The sequence below is a fragment of the Sceloporus occidentalis genome, unplaced genomic scaffold, assembly GCF_023333645.1.
Source record: "Sceloporus occidentalis isolate IW3139 unplaced genomic scaffold, rSceOcc1.0.p SCAF_1, whole genome shotgun sequence".
Classification (NCBI taxonomy): domain Eukaryota; kingdom Metazoa; phylum Chordata; class Lepidosauria; order Squamata; family Phrynosomatidae; genus Sceloporus; species Sceloporus occidentalis.
In genome coordinates, this window is record NW_028316981.1 from 235877031 (window position 1) to 235902893 (window position 25863).

The 25863-nt window shown below is 41.8% G+C and overlaps 1 long non-coding RNA gene across 4 annotated transcripts in view; it reads left to right on the forward strand.

The window, feature by feature from the left end:
* The window catches only part of LOC149323635 (uncharacterized), a 36894-nt gene that overhangs the window by 4945 nt on the left and 6086 nt on the right, over positions 1-25863 (forward strand). For 3 of the 4 annotated variants that reach the window (XR_016277311.1, XR_016277312.1, XR_016277315.1), the window contains 2 exons: positions 14430-14529; positions 15742-15837. This is a non-coding gene — a long non-coding RNA (uncharacterized LOC149323635). The remainder of the gene's footprint in view (positions 1-14429; positions 14530-15741; positions 15838-25863) is intronic. The other variant, XR_016277313.1, reaches the window with a different exon arrangement.

A 25863-nucleotide genomic window follows, 5' to 3' on the forward strand; every position in this document is an offset into this window, starting at 1 on the left:
AGAGTCAAACTGCATTAATTCTGCAGGCTAGACGCAGCCCTACTGGCACACAAAACCCCAATGGAGAATGACCAGGAGCTGGCCCCACTGCCCACTCCATACCAGTAAACTCTGCCACTCTGGTATTGAACTCGCAACCTTGCAGTTTGTGAGTCAGTGGCTGCAATACAGGCATTTAACCACTGTGCCATCAGGGTTCCATCCTATGTAGGGTTGCCATAACCCGCCTGGGGGCGTGACAAACCCGATTTTTGGCCAGTTGGCACGGTCCCGCCCCGGTTTTGCTCCTCGCCCAGGTTTCCCCCGGGTTGAGCTGGTTGCCGCTGCCGCCGCAACAACCACAGCCGCTCTGCAGCTGCCACTGCCATTGCTGTTGCGGCTGCTGCTGGGGCCTTTCCACCGCCTGCCACACTTTGCCCTGGCCCTGCGCGCTCTTCCCTGGCCCTGCGTAGGGCTGAGCAGGAGCTCCTGACCTTCAAGTTGGCTGGCCAATGGCTGGACAGCCCGCTCCTGCTGCAGGAGCCTGTGACTGCTAGCAGGGGGCGGGGCTGTTCCAGCTCCACTCTCCCCCATTGGCCAGCCAGCCTCAAGAGGAGGAGTGTCTCCTCTTTGGTCCCTTGCGCGGGCCGAGGGCAGGAAAGAGCTTTGCCGGCAAGCTATTTCTCTTCCTTTCCTTTTTCTTCCCCTATTTTTTCTTCTCTTCTTCTTCTTCTTCTTCTTTCTCTTTCCCCTCCTCCTCCTCCTCCTCCTCTTTGTTTTCTTCCCCTCCTTCTCTTCTTTCTCCTCCCCCTCCTCTTCTTCTTTTTCTTCCCCTTTTTTCTTTTCTCCTCCTCCTCCTCCTCCTCCTCCTCCTCTTCTTTTTATATTTCCCCCTATTCTTCTTCTTTCTCCTTCCCGTTCCTTTTTCTTCTCCTCCCCTCTTCCTCCTAGGCGGCTGCTGCTGCTGCTGCTGTTGTTGTTGTTGTTGTGTGCCCAACTCCTTTCTGACTAATGGCAACCCTGCCTCTAGCCCCCCTTCTCTAGCCCCTCTTTCTCTAACCCGCTTATTTAACCCCCTTCTATCTAATCCTCCATCTATTTACCCCCCCTTCTCAGGGATCCAGGGCTTCTCAGGGCTTTGCCTCCATGCAAAAAAAAAAAAAAAAAAAGACTGACCCACAAATCCCCCTTACAGCCAATTGAGATATACTGTACCTGGGGGAAAAGAGGAGGGGAGGGTTGGAGTGGGGGTTGCAGGGACAAGGAGAAGGAGGAAGGGGGGGGGAATTGCTAAGAAGGCTTGGAACATGTAGTTTGCCGGCTCAAGGGGCTGCCTGTCTACCTTGGCTCAAATGCTAAGGATGCCTGGACTTGTGCTGTTGTGTGTGTTTTGGAATTTGGGGGGGGGGGGGGGGTTGGCCAGAAAGGGAAGTACATTTCTGCCATCTGTCAAGGAATAATGCCAAAATGTCCTCCATTTTGTGCATGCCTAAGAAACATGCGTTTATATCAATACTTCTTTAAATCACTAAAAAATTTTGCGTGTTCTCCATTTTAAAAATATGTCCTATATTTGGGGCTAAATTTTGTCCTACATTGTCCTACATTTTCCCCCATTTGTCCCGGTTTGGAGGTTGACAGTTATGGCAACCCTAATCCTATGGGATCCTGGAATTTGTAGTTTTACAAGGTCTTTAGCCTACTTTGCCAAAGAGTGCTGGTGTTTCACAAAACTACCAAACCCAGGATTCTGTAGCTATGGCAGTTAAAGTGGTGTCAAACTGCATTGTTTCCTTAATCATACTGTTAGTCTTAAATAAAATAGACTGACTTAACCAATGGGAATTACTTAGGCACTGACTTATTCAAAAATTGATTCATTTGGTGTAGTCCCATTGGGATTAAGCAATAGGATTCAGACTCCTAATTTTTTAACAAGAGTAATAAACTAATTTTCTTATTTTATTTTATACTGTCGTTTCTCCAATCAGCTGAAGGCAGTGTCCATAGGCCCCTTTTACCTTCACAACAACCCTGTTGTGTAGGCTAGGCTGTGTATATATGACTGGCCCAAACAAAATCACCCAGTTAACTTGATGCTGAGTGAGGATGCCAATCCATTTTGTCAAAGTTCTAGTCTGACTTCAAAGTAGTGTGTGCCATTTTTCAAGAATAGATTTTATCTCACGACAATGTGTGTAATATATAGCAATTATCATCTGATGGCAGTTAGAAGCTATTACAAATGGAAGGAAAGGGGCATCTTGAAATCCCACAACGTGCCCTCAAATATCCTTGCTGATGTTTAGATCATACTGTGGGAGTGGGAGAGCTGTGTGGCCCTGTTTAAGTCAGTGGATTAAGAAGTGACAAATTCAAATAGTAGCTCAGCTATGGATGACCTGGCATCTGTTAAAGTCTTTCAAACTAGCCTACCTTACTAGTGTTGTAAAGATAAAATTGATGAGGAAGAAATGTGCAAGCCGGGTTCAGGGCCTTAGAGAAAAGGAGGGATACAATAAACGAGCAAACAATACAGTACAGTACGTATTCGTACACTTTCTCATCATGGTGGGAAAAGCTGTACCTGCTGGATTTGTGACAGAGCAAGCTTGGTGAATCAAGTAGAAACAGTTTTGCCAGGTGGGTAATGGGTGTTTTCATCCATGAGGTTTAAAAGTGTTCTTGATTGAGCTGGCTTTGTAACACAAAAGTGAAACTTGTTAGCTGGAATGCCCATCTGCTAACACTTTCCCCTCAACTGAGTGAACATCAATTTGATCAGAAGTTAACATAAACAACAGGAGAAAGAGATGAAGTCTACTTTTAAGGGTATTTCTTAAGCCTCATGTGTGAAAGACCCACAGCCTCATCCATTTAAGTAAGGGAAAGAGAAATTGAATGTTTTGTGATTTGGTTCCACCTGCTGTCTGAAATGCTGTTCTGTTCAGCAGTATACTGTAAATTCTTTGTCGCCCTGCCCTGGTTTCATCTTTCAAGTTGTTATCCTACATTATTGTATTATTTTTTTACTATGTTAATACTGTACATTATTGTGGTTCTTCTCCATTCCTACATATTTCTTTCTTCTCTTTTGCCTTGCCTCTGTCACTCATTTACCTTCTTTCCAAGGGTCTGTTCACACTACACAATTATAGCCCTATTATGCCACTTCAGCTGCCATGAATTCCATTCCATGGAATCCTGGGATTTGTAGTTTGGCAAGGCACGAAAGGAACACCCTCCCTAAGAATTCTAAGTGCCCCTTCCTAAACTGTATTCTTTGGGACCAGAACCATGGCAGTTAAAGTGGAATAATACAAATATAATTGTTTAGTGCAAATGGGCACCAGCTCCAGCAGTACCATTAGAGAGAATGTTGTGGCCACATCAGAACACTTATATAATGACAAGCCAAACGCAAATGGTTAGCTATTTCATGTGGTCTTTTTGTTGTTACTCTGAGGTAGAGAGGCCCCATGAGATTGTCTGCCTCAGATGCCAAAATTACTTGGTTAGTCTTGGGCACTATGGACCTGGACTAAGAAGAGGAGTGCCATTTGTTGTTCTGCCACAGACAGCAAAATGTTCTGCTTCCTTGTACCTCAAAAAGAATGCACTTTTACAAGAGCACAACCTGTCTTTTAATTATAATTTAATTGTGAGTTTCAATCCAATGCTGTGACAACCAGTTCAAGTGATAATTTTTCAAGTGCAGGCAGTGATCTTGAGAGTTCCCATGGTGTGTCTAAAAATGCACATTGATCCATATCAATAATGAGAGCCAATATGGTAAAATGGTTTGAGTGTTGTACTACAGCCCTGGAGACCAGGGTTTGAAACCTACTCAGTCATGGAAACTCACTGGGTGGCCTTGGGCAAGTCACACTCTCTCAGCCTCAGAGGAAGACCATGGCAGACCCCCTCTGAACAAATCTTCCAGGAAAACTCCATGATAGGGTTGTCTTAGGGTCACCATAAGTCAGAAATAACTTGAAAGCACAACCATTTTTCATCTCCACTGGGAACAGGTCTTTTGTAAAGCTAATGAATATTAATTGCTTTATTCAAGACCAGGCCAACCCAAAATACTTTGCATTGCATTAGGGGCAGTTCACAGCAATATATTGTTGCTAGGAAAATGAATCCTGCCAAGTGCCTGTTTGGATTTTTAAACTCTACAGGGAAGATGAGGCAGCTTATATCATTGTCCTTGCTAAATAGAAAAATAAACCCTCCAGATCCTTGGCTCCTTTGCATTATAGCTACAGATGATTAGTTACAGGTTCATACATACATTCTGAGTTCAGAATTCAGTCCCTTGTGGTGTTGATTCAACCAAAAAAAATGAAAAAATAGAATTTAAAAGAAACATGAGAAAACCCAATCCATTTGTTAAAGCTGTATTGTTAGTTGTATGCCCTCAAGTCATTTCTGCCTTATGGTGACTCTAGAATGAATCTAGCAGAATTAGCACAAAGGAGGTTTGTTCTTTTATCTGAGGCTGAGAGAATGTGACTTACCAACATGCAAATAGTCTTGTTTTCTTCTGCTGGGAAGGAATGAGGGAAAGGAATGGCTGCATATCAAAACTCTTGACTGTCCATACTTCACCTCATTCTGTAAATGCAGCTTTCACACCCAATGAACAGATTGCATTCTCAGACTGCAAACCAGGAAGAGAATTATCCTTAATGAGGATCCGGTGGAGGAAATTGGTTAACTAATAATGTGTAAATGGTGCCAGGGGTTGAAGGGAGGGAGAAGACATCAGTCAAAGAGAAACAGGAGGATGCTTTTTTTTTATGCTTTGGAAAGCAATTCATTTGAAGTAGCACAGTTTGGAATAAACATAACTGGTTGATCTATTCCATTGAGTTTGACGCTCATAATATTGTGCAATTTGGGACATATCCAGAGGTCACTGAGTGTGATGCTTCCATTAAAGCACTGCCTGATCCTTTGACAAAAAGTCCTTTTTGATCTGTAGGATTGCTTACTGTACATATTCCACTTCTAGAATTATAACTTCTGAGCAAGTTCTTGTTTACTTAGAAGGAAGAACATTCTTTGAATTGGAAGCCAATTTTCCTAATCAGAGATGGGGGGAAAGTATGTCTGAGGAAGGGTACTCTGCAGGTGCTTAAGAATACTGTTACTGAGTAACTGTTTCACACACTTGGCTGAGCACTGAAAAGAAATTGTGGTTTAGCATCCACATCAGAACATGGGGGGAAATTGTTTTGGACTACAACTCCCAGAATCCCTTAACCAGCATGACCAACACTGGAGGATTCTGGGAGCTGGAGTGTTCCCAAATAATTGTCCCCATTCCATTTAGTCGTAAGTCAATGGGTCCTGCTAACCAAAATCTGTTTTGTGACGCATGCCATTTAAAGTGCATCTGGCACTCTGAGAAGCCGTGATGTTCTTTGTGGAAACATTTTGACTGCCATAAATAGCTGCCATGTGTTATAATCATAAGTGTGTGGTCACAGATCCCTTACAATAGCACAGAAGGTACAAGTACAGCATATATCTAGTGTCATTTCTGTCACAAAATTTACCATTTCATTTGTACATTCTGATCAGTAATGTCATAATCAAGAATGCAAACAATCAGCAAATACATTGTTTTTTCAAAATTATTGGCATGTTTAACAGCAAGTACTGTTTTTTCTCCCTGTTCACAGAGTAGTGGAAAATTCAATATAGTATTTTGGGTTGAGCAGATGGTACAGCAGACAAACTGTACTGAGTGTGAAGTTGAAGGCTTTTATGGCTGGCATCCATAGTTTTTTGTGGGTTTTTCGGGACTATGTGGCCATGTTCTAGAAGAGTTTCTTCCTGTCATTTCGCCAGCATCTGTGGCTGAGTGTGCTTCTACAACAGCCTTACTGCAAAGAATATACAATACACCAAATAGCTCACAAATCTGGGTGTTTGAAAATGCATAGAGTGAACAGAGATTGCAGACATGTAGTGGTACCTGCAGACCCTTCCATTCTAGCTTATGCGTATGTTGATATCTTTGTTTGTTTCAGTATTTATACTTTATATTTCAAAAGTTAACTCTTCTTTCCTGCCTAATAAAAAAGCCTCTCTTCCAAGACAATATCCATTGCTCCATTTTCCCAAGACAAAGTGCTGCTTATTCCATTCATGGCAGGCATTGGCTAGGATCTAGCAAAAGATTTGGGCCCACAATTCTGTTAGCAGAATGAACTCAGAAAGTACAGATAGTTCCTGTGAACTTCAGGAACTTTTTGTTAAATATTATAGCATGGCTGATCTATTAAACTAGTTCTGCGTATCTACGTTCTAAGAAAGTGGCGAGTTTACAGTACTGAGCATGGGTGATTAATTGGAATTGAAGAACTTTTTACTTCCAAAGAAAGAGGCCACCTGGGTAATTAACAGCGAAGTGCATCGTGACTTGCCATTCTCTGTCACCATAAAGCTCTGTCATGTTTTAACAAGACCATGTTAATTCTACGATGCTGTTTTCTCATGGGAGGTTAGGCAATCTGATCTCCTCCAGATGGTACAGACTGCACCTCCTATCAGCTCCAAGCAATATGCCTAAAGTTGAATAATTTGGAGCATTATAGTCCAAATAGGGTTGCCATATTCCAGTCCCTCATATCCGGGCATCGAATTAGCATATTATGCACATTATTATAATTATGATTATTAATTTGCATTCTGTTTATGCAAATTCAACACGTTAATCGTTGCCTTTTTTCTACCATTATGTTTCAACCTAAGTACCAATACCAAGCTAAGAACTCTCTTTTTCTTATTTTTCCCCTTTGCTGATGTGAAGAGAAGGAGGCTTCCAAGCATCCCCAGAGAGTATAGGGACTCCTTTTACTCTCTCAAGGCTGTTTGAAAACAGAGTTCCACTGTGTTGCCTAGCCCTAGGCTCCAGCTGCCAACACAATCACCACACAACACAAGGCCATTTCTACTTGCCATCTTTTGGCTTTGTCAGGGGGAATGGAAGAATAAGGTGGCAATGCTACGCCTGCTCATTCCGGAGCCTGAAGGGTGGGAGGAGGCTTCCGCCAGTGCCAGTCTTCTTGCACCCATCAGCCTGCAACAAAGAAGAAATCCAGTATTTGCTACTTCAACTGTCCCAGACAGCTGGGACATTTTTTTAGTTCCTTTAATCCAAGGATTTTCCAGGTTTTCTGGGACAAATGGCAACCCTAAATCCAAAGCATCTGGAGGTTGCCTCCCCATGGGGAACAAATATTTGAGTTTCTAAATAAGAGGATCTTGAAGTCGAGCATATATGAAAAGCTACAATCAGAGCTGTAAGATCTGTCTTCTAATGCTAGAGATACAAAAGTCAGCTATGATTACACGGTGTTGAAGGAAAGGCACTTAGGGTAATCTCTCTTGATATATTCCATAGCTGAACTGTTATGTTTTCTATTATGTTCTATTATGTTTTCTAATATGTTCTATGGCTGATCAAATTTGTGTGAGAGACATTCTTGTTGTTAAGTATGGCTATCCTCAAGAACACAATACAAATTGTGTGGCATATTCTTGTACCTCTTCCTGATTTGAAAATTCAAAGCTTTGAAAGTTACTTTCTAAAAAATAATTTGCTATGTAACTAATTACAAAAAGCCCCAAATAATTTGTGACTATTGTTGTTACATCGGCAGGTTTTCAAGTGACTGACATTTTATGTTGCTTTTCTAGTGCTTTTGGAGCCAGAGACTGGAAATTAATAAGAAAGTGGTATAAAACCTGATGAAATATCCACTCAAAATGTCTCTAAAATTGCTTTTAAAGTAATTTTAAAGTTATTATGAAATATCATCTTTACAGCCCCTCAAGAAACATAATTCCCACTTCTTTACATTAATTTTGAAATTTCATCCCCCATTCCCAGAAAAGAAAAACAATTGCAAGCAACTCTATTATTTGTAAGCTGTTACTTCCAAGGTCTTTCACAAATATACTTTATCACCAGGCAATGCCACAAGCATAGCGAGACTCCTAAAACAAGTTATTGCAAACTGTTGCTAAGAGTGCTTGCATGAATGATACTTTTTGAGAGTAATGATTTTAAAAAGCAGTTCTCCTTTTGCATTGCTTTTTGTGGGTCCATAATTTTCCCCCAGTGTTTTATGCCAATTAAGTAAATAAAAATAAATAAAGACTACATATACAGAGAAATATACAGTGAACTCCAGATGTGGGATTGTAAAAGGAAGCTTTGCCACATCAGTTAGGAGAATTATAAATTCCTTCCTTTTTTCTTTTCTTTTCCTTTTTGGTTTAGTGATGAGTAAAAATATAGCAATAGCACCATCTAATGGTAGTTGTGAACTTTGAGACTGCTGCCATTTCACACTGGTTTTCAGTAAGTGCTTCAGATGGATCTCATTTCCTAGCGTGCAACAGGAGATAAGTCTTTTGTTCAAAACTGGAAGTTGCCATTTGGCCCATTTTGAAAACAGGGCAGCTGTGTTCCATAGAAATCCCAGGGGGTGGGCAATGGCGTAGATGCAAATCCTGAACTCGCTATGATCCTCCAGTCCTGATTTAGGATCTTACTTTGAATTATTCCTCTCCTCACCATCCCATCTACTGCAAAAAGTTTTCAGAAAGTATTTTACACAGGGAGAAGAAGGAAAGCTGTTTCTGGGTGGCCATTTTGGCTGGGGGCTTATATGGGGTGGGTTGCTCAGACGAAGTGAGTCAGAGACTTGCCTCTGAAAGGAGCTAGCGGCCAGGAGCTCACTATATATCTATAGGTCCAGTTGATTGAGCTCATTGGCAGAGTTTGAAGACAAAGGCCAGGCCAACAGGGGTCCTTACATGGGTGTTTAACAGGGAACCTTTTGAGGGACAAGTCCACAGTCCTGTTTCAGTGCCTACTTAAGACTTCTCCATATTGACACTGAGGCAGCTTCTGCAGTCACCTGCAACTCTTGTGGGATGTTTGTCTTCTTGCCTATGGATGTGGGGAACTTCACTTGCACTAAGTGCAAGTTGGTGGCCCTCTTGAAAAAGAAGGTTCAGCAGCTGGAGGCCTGGGTATCTACACTTCAGCATTTTTGGAGCAAGGGGTTTTCCTGGACAGAACAGAATAGACAGTCTTGGATGGGGAGCACACAGAGGAAGCTGCTGGGGAGAAGTTCACTTCACATACACAGGAGGTGGATGGTTGGAGGAATGTCACACACAGAAGTAGGGAAACCAGGGATCATTCCAAGAGCTTGCAGCTGCAGAACTGATTTAAAGCTCTTTCTCTTATCAGGGATGATGAGGAAAAACAGCAGATACAGCCCACAGAGGCAGTGCAGGGGACCCTGGAAGTACCACTGCTGGCAACAGTCACTGCTAAGCCTCGGAGGAGGCGTTTGGTGGTGGTGGGGGGACTCCTGCTGAGTGGTACAGAAGTAGTGGTTTGTGGGCCTGACTAGATGTCTCAGAAGGTGTGTTGTCTCCCTGGGGCAAAAATCTGTGATGTGACAGAGGCTGACAAGACAAGAGAATGACCCCTTCCTTTTGGTCCATTTGGGAACCAATGATACTGCATGGCACAGCCTTCAAAATATCAGAAGGTATAATGAGGCTTTGGCTGAAGGAGATGGATGCACAGGTTGTCATCTCATCTCTTCTCCCAGTTGAAAGGCATGGTCCAGAAGACAGAGGAAAATAGTGGATGTGAACAACTGGCTTCGCAGATCGTGCCACCAAGAATAATTTAGATTCTTGGATCATGGGCTCAGGTTCCATGAAGAGGGACTTCTGGCAAAAGATGGGTTGCATCTCATGCCAGTTGGCAAAAACGTTTTTGCCAATAGTCTCAAAAATTTGATCAGTAGGACTTTAAACTGAGCTATGTGGGGGAGGAAGATAGTATTTTGGAAAGCAGGAGTACATCAAGGGTCAAACTTTCATAGAGGGAACAAGGCAAATAGTGCAAGTACTCAATAGTGGGAGCGAAAAACTTTACACAAGCAGATAAGAGGGAGGACCCATGGTCTTAGATGTCTCTACACTAATGCATAGAACATGGGAAATAAACAAGATGAAGCTGAACTCTGTATTCTACTTTGGTCAGGCCTTATACCGTGTCCAGTTCTGGGCACCACAATTCAAAAAGTATGTTGACAAGCTACAGCTTGAGGAGGGTGACCAAAATGGTGAAGGGTCTGGAAACCATGCCTTATGAGATCAGAGCTAGGGAGCTGGGTATGTTTAGCATGGAGACGAGATGGTTTAGAGGTGATATGATAGCCCTATTTAAATATTTAAAGGGTTACCATATTGAGGATGTGGCAAGCTTATTTTCTGCTGCTCCAGAGACTAGAACACAGAACAATGGATGTAAACTACAGAAAAAGAGATGCTACCTCAACATTAGGAGGAACATCCTGACAGTAAGAGATGTTTGACAGTGGAACACACTCCCTCGGAGTGTGGTGGAGTCTCCTTCCTTGGAGGTCTTTAAAGAGAAGCTGGGTGGCAATCTGTCCAGGATGCTCTGATTGTGAGTTCCTGCATGGCAGGGGGTTGGACTGGATGGCCCTTGGGGTCTCTTCCAACTGTATGATTTTATAATTCTATGATATCCTTGCCTACATATAAATGTTGAACTTGGGAACTTTGTACAGATGCAATATTTGAATGTTTGCTTGTGACCTGCATAGATTTGAGAGGTATAGCATAGATTTATTTTAGTACACTGGACCCTTGTTATATGCTGGGGTTTGGTTCCAAGATCCCCCGTGTATAACAAAATCCATGGATGCTCAAGCCCCATTAAATATAATGACATAGCAAAATGGTGTCCCTTATAAAAAATGGGAAATCAAGGTTTGATATTTGAAATTTATACTATTTTAAACATTTTCAAACCGTGGATGCTTGAATCCGTGTATAAAAAATCCGTGTATAAGAAGGGCCGACTGTATGCTGCAGCAGAAGGGCAGATTTTACAGGTGCTACATACTGGGTGTCCTGCATGTTGTTCCACCTAGCCAAAAAAGGTCACTGCACCTTCATAGACTGGAGAGTCCAGACAGTTGTTAACATAGGACCAGAAATGTAGGAGAAGCTGTGAGGAATCACATCAAAAGCCTATCTAGTCCAGTATCCTACTTCCCACTGAGTAGATTACCAGATGCCAATAGGAAGCCCAAATGTATGGCATGAGGGCATTGCCCTCTCATCCTCATATGCCAGAAACTAGTATTCAGAGGCAAGTGGCTTCTGTTACTTGATGAAATGTGTAGCCATCACAACTCATAGTTATTTGTAGCCTCATGCATTTGTTTTTATCCCATATGAAGCACCTATGTTGGAGGATGTGTGCCAATGAATTCCACAGTTTAATGATGTACTCTGTAAAGAGATACTTCTCTTCTCTGTGTTTGTCAGGCTCTGTGGCCGTGTTCTGGAAGAATTTATTCCTCAGAAATGGCTTGAAGGCAGACAAAAACGACAAATCCACTTTGTAGCTGGCCTAAATACACTAAAGGCAACCAATTCTGTCTGATCTTTGAAGTTAAGTAGGATTAGCCCTGGCTATGTGGATGGAAGACTACCAACAAATACCAGGTGCTGTAGGGTATATTTCACAGAAAAGAACTGGCAAAACAATTTCTGAGTACTTCCTGCCTAAGAAAACTCTATGAAAGTCATGGTATCATCATAAGTCAACAGGCAGCTTTAAGGGGCATACACATATCTACTTTCTCCACACTATTTATAATTTTACACACCTGTGTCATTTTCTCCTCTTACTCGATTTTTCAAGCTAAAAAGTCCCAAATGTTGCAATTTTCCTTCTAATGCCTACACTCCCTCCCATAAGACTCCAGGATTGCGTCAGGCTGTCCCTTATCTCCTTGGGTCCAGAATGGTAAACTAAAAGGTTAAACTAAATTGGCCATGCATGTTCTTTATGTTGCTGAGCCCTGATGCTGTTCCCAGAGAGCATGGAGAAAATATTTTATGGCTATGTTTGTCAGAATCCTCCAACCAGCATACACACTGGCCATGGTGACTGAGAGATACTGGGATATGTAGTCCAAAAAAGCCTACCCACACTCCCAGGAAAAGGAGATTTCATCCAAAGTTGTTTAGTTACTAGCACAGATAAAAGCACAGGCTACTAGAATGCAGTTCAGCTTATCCCTGCAGCAGATTTCTTCAACCTGGTCCCACTAGATGTGTTGAATTATGTTGAATTATGACTCACATATTGCCTCCATCCAGCGTAGCCAAATGGCCACACTGGCTGGGGGTGGAGGGATACATAGTCCACTATTTAAGAAAGGGCCCAGATTGCAGAGGGCTGCTCTGTGCTGGCCCAGTCTGTGTCATGCAGGAATAAGCTGAACTGCATTCTAGTAGCCTGTGCTTTTATCTGTTCTAGTAACTAAACAACTTTGGATGAAATCTCCTTTTCCTGGGAGTGTGGGTAGGCCTTTTTGGTCTACTTATCACAGGATCTCTCAGTCACCATGGCCAGTGTGCATGCTGGTTGGAGGATTCTGAGAAACATAGTCATAAAATAATTTCTCCATGCTCTCTGGGAACAGCATTAGGGCTCAGCAACATAAAGAACATGTGTTGCCAATTTAGTTTAACCTTTGAAGTTTGCCATTCTGGAGCCAAGGAGATGTGGTCTCCGGAAGACATGTGTCACTTCATTCTCTTCTGTATGCCAACCACAGGTTACAAAAGTGAAGCTTGTTCACTATGCAACCGGGAGATCAATGAAAAAGTCTTATTGTGCTTCAGGTAATGCATCCTCAACAGGCTGCCCAGAAGAGATTTTCTCAGTGATGAGGAGCTTATTGGGATCAGGCTCAGAGAGGAAAGACTGGAATGCTTGGTTACCTGCTGTGATAAATTTTCTAGGCACTTGGAGGAGATGGTTGTATTTGACTTATTATAGAGATTGAAGAAGTGTTTAGTGCTCCATCTAGTCATTGGGATCAGTAGTTGATAAGGCCTGATGATGTGGACAAGATCCTTGAATACTTTTGGCCCACCAAAAGTGATGCTTGCCTATCTTGGCTGACAAAATCTAGCAGAAGTAGATTGACAGGGATTGATCTTGGTATCTTACTGGACCTGCTTTGTCAGATGCCAGTAGGAGGCACTGCAGTGGTTCTGTTCTTGACTGTGGGGCCAGTCCTAGAAATTAACAATGGGGGATTCCTGTTTAGCCTCATGGCCCTTAAACAGTAGGGTTTCACAGAGTTCCATCTTGTCTCTCATCCTGTTTTGTATCTATATGAAGCCACTGGGGGAAATCATAAGGAGATTTGAGGTGGGGTACTATCAGTATATTGGTGACACTCATTTCCACTTCTCCTGGTGGTCAGAGCTATCTGGGTCTGTGCAGGTGCTAGACAATGCCTGGATGCTGTAATGGGCTGGCCAATAGACTGAAGCAGAAGCTGTGTGGATTGGTGTATCTCAGGTCCAGGAATTGGATGTGAGGGTGAAGGTGTGTAGTTTGCATGTCTGGGTCTCTGCCCAGACACCTGAAGGCCCAGGTGAACTCCGTGGCTCAAAATACTTGGGGCCAGCTTTGACTGGTCTGCCAGCAATGGCCTTTCCTGGATAAAAATAACTGAGCCACAGTAGTCCATGTCACTTCTTGATTAGACTACTGCAATGTGCTCTACATGAGGCTGCCCTTGAAGACAGCTCAGAAACTAGTGCAAAATGTAGGAGCAACAGTGCTGATAGGAACATCATACAAAAACCATAGAACCTTAAGTTTAAAGTTTTGCACTCGCTGCCTATTCAAGGGCATGGTGATGACATTTAAAGCTCTAAATGGCTTGGGACCTCAATACTTGAAGGAACTCCTTTCCCTATATATCCCTACTGACTACTGAAATCTGATGATGAGGACTTCCTCTCTGTCCTATCGGTCAGAGCAGTACACTTTGGGAGGATATGGAAGAGGGCCTTCTCTTCTGTGGCATCCCAGTTATCAAATATGCTCCCCTTGATGAAAATGTGGCTGTTCACTAAGAACCTTGTAGTCAAGTTTTACACAAACTCACAGATACCTTTCCAATGACATCCAAACAATGATACCTTTAATGAGCCAACCAAAATGCACAATTACATGTTGCAAGCTTTTGAAGTCACACTGGCTTCTTCATCAGGCAAACAGGAGAAAGAAATTGAAGATGTTAGTCATAGGCCTGCATTTTCTGTTTCTGGTCTTAGTTCAGATGGCAAGGAGGGCTATTTGCAGGCTGGCGCCTCCCCCTTTGGCCATGCAGTCACTGGTAGATTTTTAAAGTCAAGAAAAGTTAATGCCCATTTGCAATTCAAAGAAGATGTTTCCTTGTAATCCAGCATGTCTCCTTCCTTTGTGAAGCCACAGACTCCTATGTAGGTAGAGAACACTGAATTTCTCAAGAAGTCTTCATGTTTTGCATCAGGAAAACTTTAGGTGGTATAGCGGTAAAGCATGCCATCACAGGGGAAGAGAGAGCCAGTGCACTGGGACTTTGCCATCAGAGGTTTCTGCCTCCAACAAAGGTAAAGCAATTTTTTCTAATATTGGAACATAAATACTTAAAGAAAGAAATGACACTGTGGTATAGCAATTGCAGTAATGGACTATGTCTTCGAAGATCCAGGTGCCAGATGCTATTAATCCTGAAACTCCCTTAGTGACTTTGGGCCAGTCAATCTCTTATTTTTCTCTTTCCTCCTATCTTGCAGGATGTTTGTGAGGATAAGTTAGGAAAGAGAACATCCATGTACATGTACACTGTTTTCAGATCATTGGAAGAAAAGTGGGGTATAAATGTGACCAATAAAATATTTTTAAAACACTGCTGAACCCAGTATCCAACCTCCTGTTTGGTCCTCATATACCTACACTGTCATGGGGCTGATCCAGACCACAACCAAGGCTTGTAGATTCCTTTTGTACAATATTGCTAAATATCTCTCTGCCTCTACTGCCAAGATCCTGATCCATGCCCTAGCGATCTCACGACTGGATTACTGTAACATCCTCCTGGCTGGGCTTCCTCTTTCTCACCTCCGTCCTTTAATCTCTGTCCAGCATTCAGCTGCACACATTATCACATCCACCCACCGCTCTGACCACATCTCTCCTGTGTTGGCATCCCTTCACTGGCTCCCACTCCCTTTCCGCATTCTGTACAAGCTCCTGCTGTCGCCGTTTAAAGCCCTCCATGGGCTGGCCCCTCCCTACTTATCAGACCTTCTTTCTCCTCACCTTCCCACGCGGGCCCTCTGTTCTGGTAGTCAAGGTCTGCTGTCTCAGCCCAGGATTTCCTCTGCCCCATCTCGGATTCGCCCCTTTTCACTCGCTGCCCCTCACTCCTGGAACCTTCTTCCCCCGCGAGCAAGAGCCATCACTTCTTTAACCAGCTTCAAAACGGAGCTGAAGACCATCCTGTTCAGAGAAGCGTTCCCAGGCATTGCATAATTGTCGCTTGCTATTTGATATTCTTTTGATGCCTGTTTTATCGAACCATTTTCTGTATTGCTATGTACTTTATATGTATTAGCCTACTACCCTCACCACCTTTCCCTTCTCCTTTTGTGTCATGCCTTTTTGGATTGTAAGCCTGAGGGCAGGGAACCATCTAATTAAAAAGATTGTATGTACAGCGCTGTGTAAATTTACAGTGCTTTATAAATAAAGGTTAATAATAATAATAATAATAATAATAATAATAATAATAACAACTTTTGGCCTGCATGTGTTTCTAGGGCACTTGATTCAGGAGATGTGGGACAGTGGAAATTCAATGCTGAGCTGATGATTTCAAGCTGTCAAGCTGATCATGATGGCTGTTTGTGAGACAGGTAGGTCTACAAGGATATTTGTGTGCTGCCTGCAGATCACAACCAGTTTCTTTAGCTTAGTAACACTTTCATGGAGCTCCTTTGGAAAGCAAAGCACCACTTAATTAGAGTCATTAGATTAATGGCTTAATGCCTGTGCTAGCAATTTGGCATGTCAGACCTCCTTAAATATGTAAATTAGACATTTCCCCTTTTGAAACTCTAATCAAATAAAGACAGGTGTATTGGATTTGAGTCAGATAGCGAACACTGTTATTGGATTATCTAGACATGGTGCTCCAGGCTGTGTTGAAAAAAGGGAACAGAAAACAAGGACTTGCAGCATCCAGTTACAATAGTGAAGAAAAGCACTTATAGCTACCAGTGTAGCAAAGTCTGAGTATACCAGGATCCTTAGCTAGTAGAATCCCACTGTTTCAAGCTGAATCTAGCAGGGAGAAGAAACAAGACTGTGCGGGCCTGGCACAGGGAGGTAGATGCCTCATGTAGAAGATCATGGGGAGTGGTACCAAGAAGGCGGAATTCAATGTGGCCAAATCTGACTCACATATCAGTGGGGCAATGGGTGTTTTCTGGCTTTCAGTCCAAACTTAAGAAGCTATTTGGGTTCAAATTACAAGAAAAAGAATCCATATAAACATTTGAGGGGCATCTTAATGATAAGAGCTATTCAGCAATGAAATAGACTGCCTTGGAGGGTGGTAGAGTCTCTTTCTCTTGAGGGCTTTAAACCAAAGTTGGAGGGCTTCTTTCTGGAGCACTTTAGTTGTGAATTTCTGCATGGTAGAGTTGTAGTACATAGATTGCCTTTGTGATTATCTCTAAGGTGCTGAATGCTATCAAAACTTTACATGGTGCCTTTAAAATTTAAGCTAAAATCTAGCGCATACTCTTAGGAGTTTATCAAACAGGAGGAATTTCTCTTAAATTTGAATGAAAAGAAAGTGGGGCCAGTCGCTAGTTTAGCACAATTACGTGAATGCGCACTGTGTTCGAACTGGCTCCCCATTGCCCGAAAATAGCATGCCATTGCCCGAATTTGCATATGGCAGTCTATCACGCAATAACGTGAAACAACATGATTACGTTCGGACTGACTTCCCATTGCCTGAATTTGTGTGTAGTGGGTTATCACTCAATAACGTTAAATCCCATGATTGTGTTCAGATTGCCATCGGATTATACTTCCAATTTCCCTTGTCTGATAAATTCCATTGTCTCAGTGACATAGAATTAGAAATCAGCAACAAGCAACAATTATGTTCTAAATGTGTATGAGGACTTCTTTGAGAGAAGACTGAAGGTAGTTAAGTAATAGTATTCATTGACCAAGCCTGCACTACACTTTAAAAAACCCTTATCAGAAATTACAATTTTACTGGTAAAGGAAAGAATGCCTTATTTTTCTTTAATTTCTTATGTGATTGAAACTATCCTTGTTTTTCCCAGATAAATCTTGGTCCAGTTTAAATGGTTTTTATTTTGACTGAATTTATAGAGAACATCTGAAGCCCTCAAAGCATACTCCTTCCTGCAAATATGTTGTTCTGTAATATGAAAGAGAAATAGTTTGGAGAAATATTTCTGTGTAAGGAAGTGGGCTGTTTTCTATGACAACATATAATAAATTTCTAAGTGCCACAAGACTCTGTGTTTTTTTAGCTGCAGTAGACTAATATGGATTACTGTGTATTGGTATGGTGACAAATTCTGTTTACTTTGCCTGCTGTAGGCAGGCACACAGAGTTATAGTAGGATTGGCTAGAGCAGAATCACATTCTTTCACAGCTCAGGCTTTATTGTTTTACTGCAGAAATACTGCTGCAATCTAACACTAAAGGTCTGTTTCTCCATTCACAGTGCTGATGCTGCTTTAAAATCTTCCAACTAAACAGAATATGAGGAGAAAACTTGTGGGCTGTAGAGTCATAAAAACCCACCACACTTTGTAAAGAGAATCTGTCTGTTCCTAATTACAGCTATTCAAATCTTTCAAGTATCCAGCAACACCCCCAGCTCCATCACTCCTCCATCATTATCATCATCGTCGTCATCATCATCATCATCATCATCATCATCATCATCCTCTCTCTCTCTCTCTCTCTCTCTCACACACACACACACACACAGAGTCAGAATGTTTATGGCAAGGATGGGGGTCATGTAGTCCTCCAGATATTGGAATGCATGCCCAAGCCACAATAGCCAATGGTGGGGAATGCTGGGAACCTCAGTCGAACATCTGGAGGACTACACGATCCCCAACCCTGTTTTATGAATTTCCTGATGAAATTCTTTATCAATGGAGATAACTGATTGATTATATGGCATACTTCTTCCTAGTGTTTATCTTGGTGGGCAGAAGTATACATGGGTTGGCTGCTGGTAGATATCCTGGTGATTTACAGTGATTCAACCAGGGCTTGCAGCTCTCAATGGTACATCAGTAATAACATAATAATAATAATAATAATAATAATAATAATAATAGATTTAAAAAACCTAAATTAGACAAGAAATCTTGAGAGAACAGGAATCAATTTGTGTGTGAAAGGGTGTGTGCAAGCTTCCAATCTGATAAACAGGGACGTAGCCGGGGGGGGGGGTTCTTGGGGTCCGGACCCCCCTTCCATTAGAAAAATGAATGGTGTGTGCTGCTGCGCCGCCGCACCCAAGCGCCATTATAATGGTGGCACTTAGTCTGGACCCCCCCCCCTCCTAAAATCCTAGCTACATCCCTGTGATAAAGAAAATGAAAATGAATTCATGTACTCAGGGACACCCCATTCTTCAAATTGATGGTCACCTTCTTGAGTAACTACTTTGCACCAGGCTGTACATTCATCTATTGCTTTGTTCAGGTGAAAAGAAAGCAGGTCCCATAAAAGCCTGATGTCTACCTACCTGCCCCTGGTGTATGTTAGACCAAGAGAAATAGTGGGTGGCATAGAAGGAAGGATGACTCCAATCACTTTTCCTTTCTTCTTGCACAAACCTCCATCTGTGCCAGGAGGAAACGTGCCTCCTATGATTCACCAAGTCTGAGTCGTCTTCCTTCCTATTGTCTTGTCTGTGTTTTAATTGTAGGCCCTTTGTGGGCAGAGCTGTGTTAATTGCTTAGCAGCCTTTGTTAGCTTTAAAGAGCTGCAGCAAGCACTAATGTTATAAGCAGGATTTCTCATTCTGGCTCACACTGCAGAGACTGCAATATCCTATTAGTAAGGCTTAGTCATGCCTAGAGAAGGGATGCTAATTACAGTCTCCTCGATTCCCTCTGTATTGGTAAGCATCAGGAATGGCTTGGCAAGTGTTTCAGGTTCTAGCCTTGTCTCCAGCTTAATGCAGAGCCACTGCCCACAAACCACTTGAACAGTAGGTTTGCATTTAATACAGCTCAAGAGATCCCACAAGGCAGTTAATACCTCTCTAATGCGCATATATATATATATATATATATATATATGTTAGCTTCCCTGGTTTGATAATGGCAAGCCTGAAAAAAACTTACAAAACATTTAATTTATATCAATTCTGCAACATTCTACTGAGACAAAAGGTGTTCTTCCTTTTCTAGAGAGAAAGACTGGTTCTACTGTTTAGACAGACCATGGTGGCTACCCGAGGCAGGTGGTTTGAAGAGCAAGTGCTTTTTGGTTATGTATTACTGTTTTTATTGGTTTTTTGTTTGTTTGTGGGGTTTGCCCTTTGGGATAGGAAGTCATGAGATTTTCTGGACCAAATTTTCCAATTTGGGAAACGTTCCATTTCCCAGCAGAGAAGGAGCCGAGCCTCCTTAATAATGGGATTTACAAAAGCCTAACCCCTTAATCAGGGAGGGACCAAATTCTCCAATTTGGGTACTATGCACCTTGAGTACTGTGCATCTTGACTAATGTGCACCAGCTTTGGGGAAAGGGGCATATCATTTATTCTTCTTTCCTAGGAAGCAACATGTTTGAGTGTTCTAGGGACAAGATGTTAGGTAGGTCGTGAGGTTTCCACTAAAAGCAGCAACTCAGTCTCACTTCTTCTTTATATTTACTAGGAAAAACCATACATCTTACCCTAATGTGCAGACGTGAAATAGACACACACACAAAATAGTGGCAGCACTCTGTCATGCGTTTCCTTTACCATAAGGGGAAGAATGGAGAAAATAGATGTCACTGGATGTTTCCAGGGAAGGATGTTTCCAGAGAAGGCACTAAAAAAAACTCAGTGCTATGACAGTTGTTTAGTAATCTAAGCTACAAAACATACTCAGTGCTTTCTGCAGAAGTAAGGCCTAAATATCCTGAAGACATCAGATCCTATCAGATATGGTTAGTACTTGGACTTGAGACCACCACAGAATACCAGGTGTTGTAAACTATACTTCACAGAAGTATGGCCTCCTTTGAATATTCCTTGCCTAACAAAAACTCCATCAAATTCATAGGATTGCCATAAGTCCACACGAAAAGCCACAGAATCATATTGATCTTTTGGGGAGAAGGGAAAAATTGGTAAGATACTTTTAAGGGTCTTTCTGACAGCTCTTTTGGGCTGTCAAAATCCTTCAGCTAATATGGGTATGCTAGCTGGGGAAAAGGGGAGTTGTAGTCCAAGAAAGGAACTGGTCTGAGCTCTGGGTGAGTGGCTGTTATTTCAGCAGCACTGATACTAGCCATAGTAACCTCTTGACACAAAAACACAGTCCTTTCAGGAAATACAATTCATCCGTGCTCTCTTACCTAAAGCAACATGCTAGAAAAGACTAGATAAGGACAGTTTTAATTTCATCAATCAATATCTTGTAAATCTTTCTTTCTTTCTTTCTTTCTTTCTTTCTTTCTTTCTTTCTTGTTGAATGGGAATAAATACTTTTTTAAAAAAGTAAATCTATTTCTGGATGTCTATGAGCATGGGTTTAAGAGTAGGAACAGTCCCTTTACTTGTCACTTATATAGCTAAGACATTGCTTGCATCCCAATCCATGCATATTGTTTACTCAGAAGTATGTTCAGAGAAATCCAATGAGATCTACACCCAACAGGGGTGAAGTAATTGTAGAAGCTGTTTTTAAAATGATCTAAAGAATGCCTTAATTTCTGAGCTTCTTTGCCATTATTGTCCAAGATTCACCAGTTCAGCACATAGGCATTTAGAAGATCTACTATACCCTGGAATCAGGTAAGCACTTAATGATAGATGACCACTGACTGGTATAGTGAGAGCAATAAGCATTGCCAACTGTGTGCTATGCAGACTCACACAACTTCATACGTAAGAGGAGACTGGCACCGGTAGAGGGTGATGTATTGGAGTCATGGTCCTCTGGGTCAATGCATGGAGACATTTTGATATGAAGGACAATAAAATCATTGACTCCTCCATGCTAAAACTGTAGAATCATAGAGTTGGAAGGGACTGCAAGGCCATTTAGTGCAACACTTTTCCCTCTGTGCTTAGCTACATTCCTCCCAGTAGTTCAGCAGGCATACTTTTTTTTCTCTCCTGGAACAATATGTTGTTCTGAGGCATCCCTATTGTAACTTAAAGTGTGTTCTGGTAGCTTTGTCTCTTGGATGGTTATTTGACCCATTCATTTTACAAAATAACTGCTGCTGATAGAAATGAAAACTGCGGGAACCAATTTGTTAAAATGGATTAGCTCAGTTGCCTGCATTTTACAATCTCTCTGGGTTGTGTGCCTATGAAAATTAAGATGAGCGCTCATTATTCAAAATATACCACTACATCACTGGTTAGTATGATACATGTGAGGAATCATACAGTTGGAAGGAACCACAAGGGACATATTGCCCTGCCATGCAGTAATACACATTTTAAACACTCCTGAGAAATGGCTGTCCAACCTCTGTTTAAGGAAATGTTCCAAAAAATACCCTAGCGGCCAATGGTTCATGTACCTGTTTATCAGATGACATGTCAAGGGAGCATATTAAGGATGTACACAGTGGGACTCAGCACAGCAGGGCAGACCTGCTCCAGTTGTTTCACATAAGCTGCTAGAATTATCGGCTGTATAAGTCTGAATACATATTAGTGTCAGGCTACCAGTGCTATCTGTGCCCTTGGCAGAGAAATAAGCTCATTCATTATTATGAGACTTGGCGTGCTGAAGCACACAATGGCACATTTGGAAAGTAGAAGCAGGAAGTTTGTTTGTGGCCTGGGCTCTATATTTTCCGTGCCCTGGCATATGGAATGGTGCAAAAACATTAGAAGCCACTAATGGATGGTTGATAGATAGAAAAGATCTCTTTTCTAGATCTCTTTACATATAATCTTTTCTGAGCAAAATCTGAGAAGATCAAGTAGGAATGCAACTAAAAAATAACATGGCTACATACACTGCAGAGCTAGGATTTACTGTCTGATATAGACTTTATAGCTTATCCAAATCTGTCTTTCATGATGTTTGGAACAAGCTCTCTGATCCAAATGACAGGTATTTGAGGGAGAGTGTGTAAAGAGTTCATACTGAACCACCAGGAATGAGCACTCTGCCATTCCATCAGTGTAATAGACAGAAGAGGATGAATGGCCCCTGGATGTGCAGGTGTGGCTGAGCTCGACGTAATTTGAGTTTGCTAATTATATCTCTAAACCTGTAGTGAATACTTGCTCATGACATTAATTACATGTGATTTGAGAGACTGAGTTTGTTTATTTTGCATATTCAACATCACTGTACATCTTAATGTGCATTTCCTTCTCTTTCTTTTCTATTTTCTTACACCTTTAGTAACTGGCTAAGAGTGTCAAATTCACTGTTTTTGCCCAAGTCTTGCTGAAAGTAAGCACCCCAGCCCTGTGGCTAAGGAAAACAAGGTCTATGATGCACTGGAGTTTCACAAGACCATCATTTGTTGTTGTATGTTGTTGATGTGTGCCTTCAAGTCATTTCTGACTTATGGCAACCCTAAGGCGAATCACAGGAATCTTGGCAAGTATCTTCAGAAGGGGGTTGCCATTGCTCAACTCTGAGGCTGAGAAAGTGTGAGTTGCCCATCCTGAGGCATCTGCTTCCTAATACTGAAGCCCCATTCCTTTTCATAGTACACCTTTAACATTGTTTTCTGATCATGTGAATTCTGTTGTCTTTTTCTCTCCAAAACGTATTTCTTTCAGTTAGTTTCAAAGGTGCTACAAGATCTCTCTACATACTTTCTCCAAAGGTAACTGGAGTAATTCTCAGGCAGGATTCTGCACTGCAGATTGACATTTGCATTTGAAACCCAGAGAGACAGCAATTACCTATTTTACATGACAAACCTGCAATGTGACTCTAAGGAGAAAATTTAGTCATTATGCTCAATTACTATGTGAGCCTGGCAAATGAGGTCCCTCTCGAGCTAGCAATTACATTTTGGCTTAGCTGATGAAACTGAAAGGAAATTAAAAAGATCCTTGGGGCCTTGCAGAACCTTAAACCTGTGTATATATGACTTAGAATCCTCTGTTTTTAATAACACCATTCTGGCACGAAGAGCCATTGTGCTAATCCCTTGTCCCCGGAAACTGAGTTTAGGCTAATTAGAAAAACGGAAGTATTAAGTTTTCGATGGTGAAAAGTAATTACAGGGTTGTGCTTTGCTGAATGGTGCTTTTATCATCGTGCGACCTGTTTTCTGCAAGAGTAAGAGTTACATAAATGGAATGTACAATACATCAGCAAAATATGAGAAAGAAAGAGCCAGTTTACCAGGAAATTTGTTTTTATCAGTAGGGTTGCACTTGTCTGACAAGGTATTGTATTCATTTCCTCCTGCAGAGACAGAGCTAGTGGCCAGGTAGCCTGGGCAAGACAAACTACAGTAATTGAATGACAAGAGTACCAGAGAACCAGAAATTGGGGAAATTCCTCAGAGATTCTGAGAGTTATACTCCAAATAAGTAGTTTTCCAAAGCTCTGAAGAGGACCCATTACCAGGGCCTTGACCTTTCTCACCCTTCTCTGGGAAAGGTCAATACAGTTATTTGCATGGAAGGCCCTGCGTAAGAGTCATAGCTTAGGTTATGAAACAAACTTCTCTGACATTGCACTTTCTTCCATTTCCTTTCCTTCCTTGGAAACAGATTTGTGCTATTTAGGCCAAGCAATCCCCATTGCCATTTTCTAGCAAGTGTCTTGATGAAGTACAGCTGGAAATATTATGGGGATGGGGGGAGAAAGAAGAGAGAGACTGTCCCTTCTCACTTTAACCATCATCTGCTTCCAGATCTTACCACAATTCCCATTTTTGATTTATAGCCCCCTTGACTCATGCATACTCTCAGCCATTAAAAATTTAAAACCGCTAAAAGTCCTCAACAATCAGATATCGTTCTCATCTTTGCAAGCACTGCTTATAAGTATTAGATACATAAAGAAAACCAGTATCTGCAGAGTAAGGGAATAAGAGTCAGCTCTTCCATTAGGCAGACAGAGGCACTCACCTTGGGGGTAGATTTGGGGTGTAGGGTTGCCAGGTTAGTGCCATCATGTGCCCTGAGATTTCACAGCTGAAATCTGAGGTTGCACCCCCCGATGATGTCACAGTGGGCGGGGCCTAGTGAGTTAATTAAGCATAATATATATAAGTCTCAATTGAGCACTTGCTGAACTTATGTCATGCAATTTTTTAAGATGAGCAAGATGAGGTTTCTTATAGCAGCTTCTTCAGAGCAGATTACAGCAGACAGTAAAAATAAATAAAGAATTAAAATACTGTGTTTTCAGAGAAGTACTATCACTCTGCAATTCATTGCTTCGCCACATAGACCTAAGAAATTAGGCCAGCGCCTGAGGTCTAGAAACCCTATTTGGGTGTCATGAAACAATAACAATTTTTCATAAATTCCTTATTATAATTATCTGACTCATGTGTCAAAAACTCTTTAAAGCTCATGGTTGTCTTTGACTGAAGTGAAAGAATGCACACCATTTATGACTGCACCTGGGGAATAAATTGTGTTGGGGCTCATTTACACCAGCCAGACTACTTGGGCTGCTCTGAGAGTATTCTGGCTCCAGAGCTAATTAAGCCAATTTAAGGAAGAGAAAGAGCAGATTCAGTGCAGAACTGGCCTTACATCATGAAGATAGTCCACATTTGAATCGGGGATTTGGCCCTGTGTGATGAAGAAAGATCATCATGAGGCTGGGGGAAACCACTTGATTTGGCCCGTAGACATGCACTTGAGCAAGCATGGCACAGTGGTTTGAGCATTGGACTATGACTCTGGAGACCAGGGCTTGATTTCCACTTGACCATGAAACCCACTGGGTGACCTTGGGCAGATCATAGGCAGTCAGCCTCAGAGGAAGGCAGTGGCATACCTCCTCTGAACAAATCTTGACAAGAAAACCCCATGATAGAGTCTCCTCAGGGTTGCCATAAGTCAGAAATGATTTGAAGGCACACAACACAGAGAGAGACATGCCCTTGATCCATCCCTGAGAGGAAAGTAAATGTCGTGGTTAGGCTGGCTCTGAGATAAAGCTCAACCCAACCCAGCCACAGGCCTGATATTTGAACCAATCATGAAACATAAAACTAACACATTTTATGTGGTAAGGAACCAGGGACACTATATCATTGTTTATAGACATGTAAATTAGTTTAAAAATACTGGTCTAAGGTGAATGAAGTTATTAACTCTATCCTCAAGAGGAGGCTGCAGTTCCGTCCAGAGACTTATTTGTTGAATATGTGGGATGAAGATTCGGATAGAAATTTTTGGGAAAATCCTCTTTTATTTGATTATGACTGTAAGAGTGACACTTGTGCAAAAATGGAAATCTAAAAGTATCCTAAGCATAAAAGAATGGCTAACAAAATTATACAATGCAATTGAGATGGATGTACTAACACAATTTTTGAGATCTAAGATAATAAGCAATACTAAAAATGAGTGGGTATCGATCCTGATTTATCTGGAAAAAGAATGGGGGAAAACTGCCTCAATTAGCTTCTAAGTTCTAAAAGAATAATGTAAGAGAAATAGAAGGAGAGAGAAAGGGAAGGGGAAGAGAAA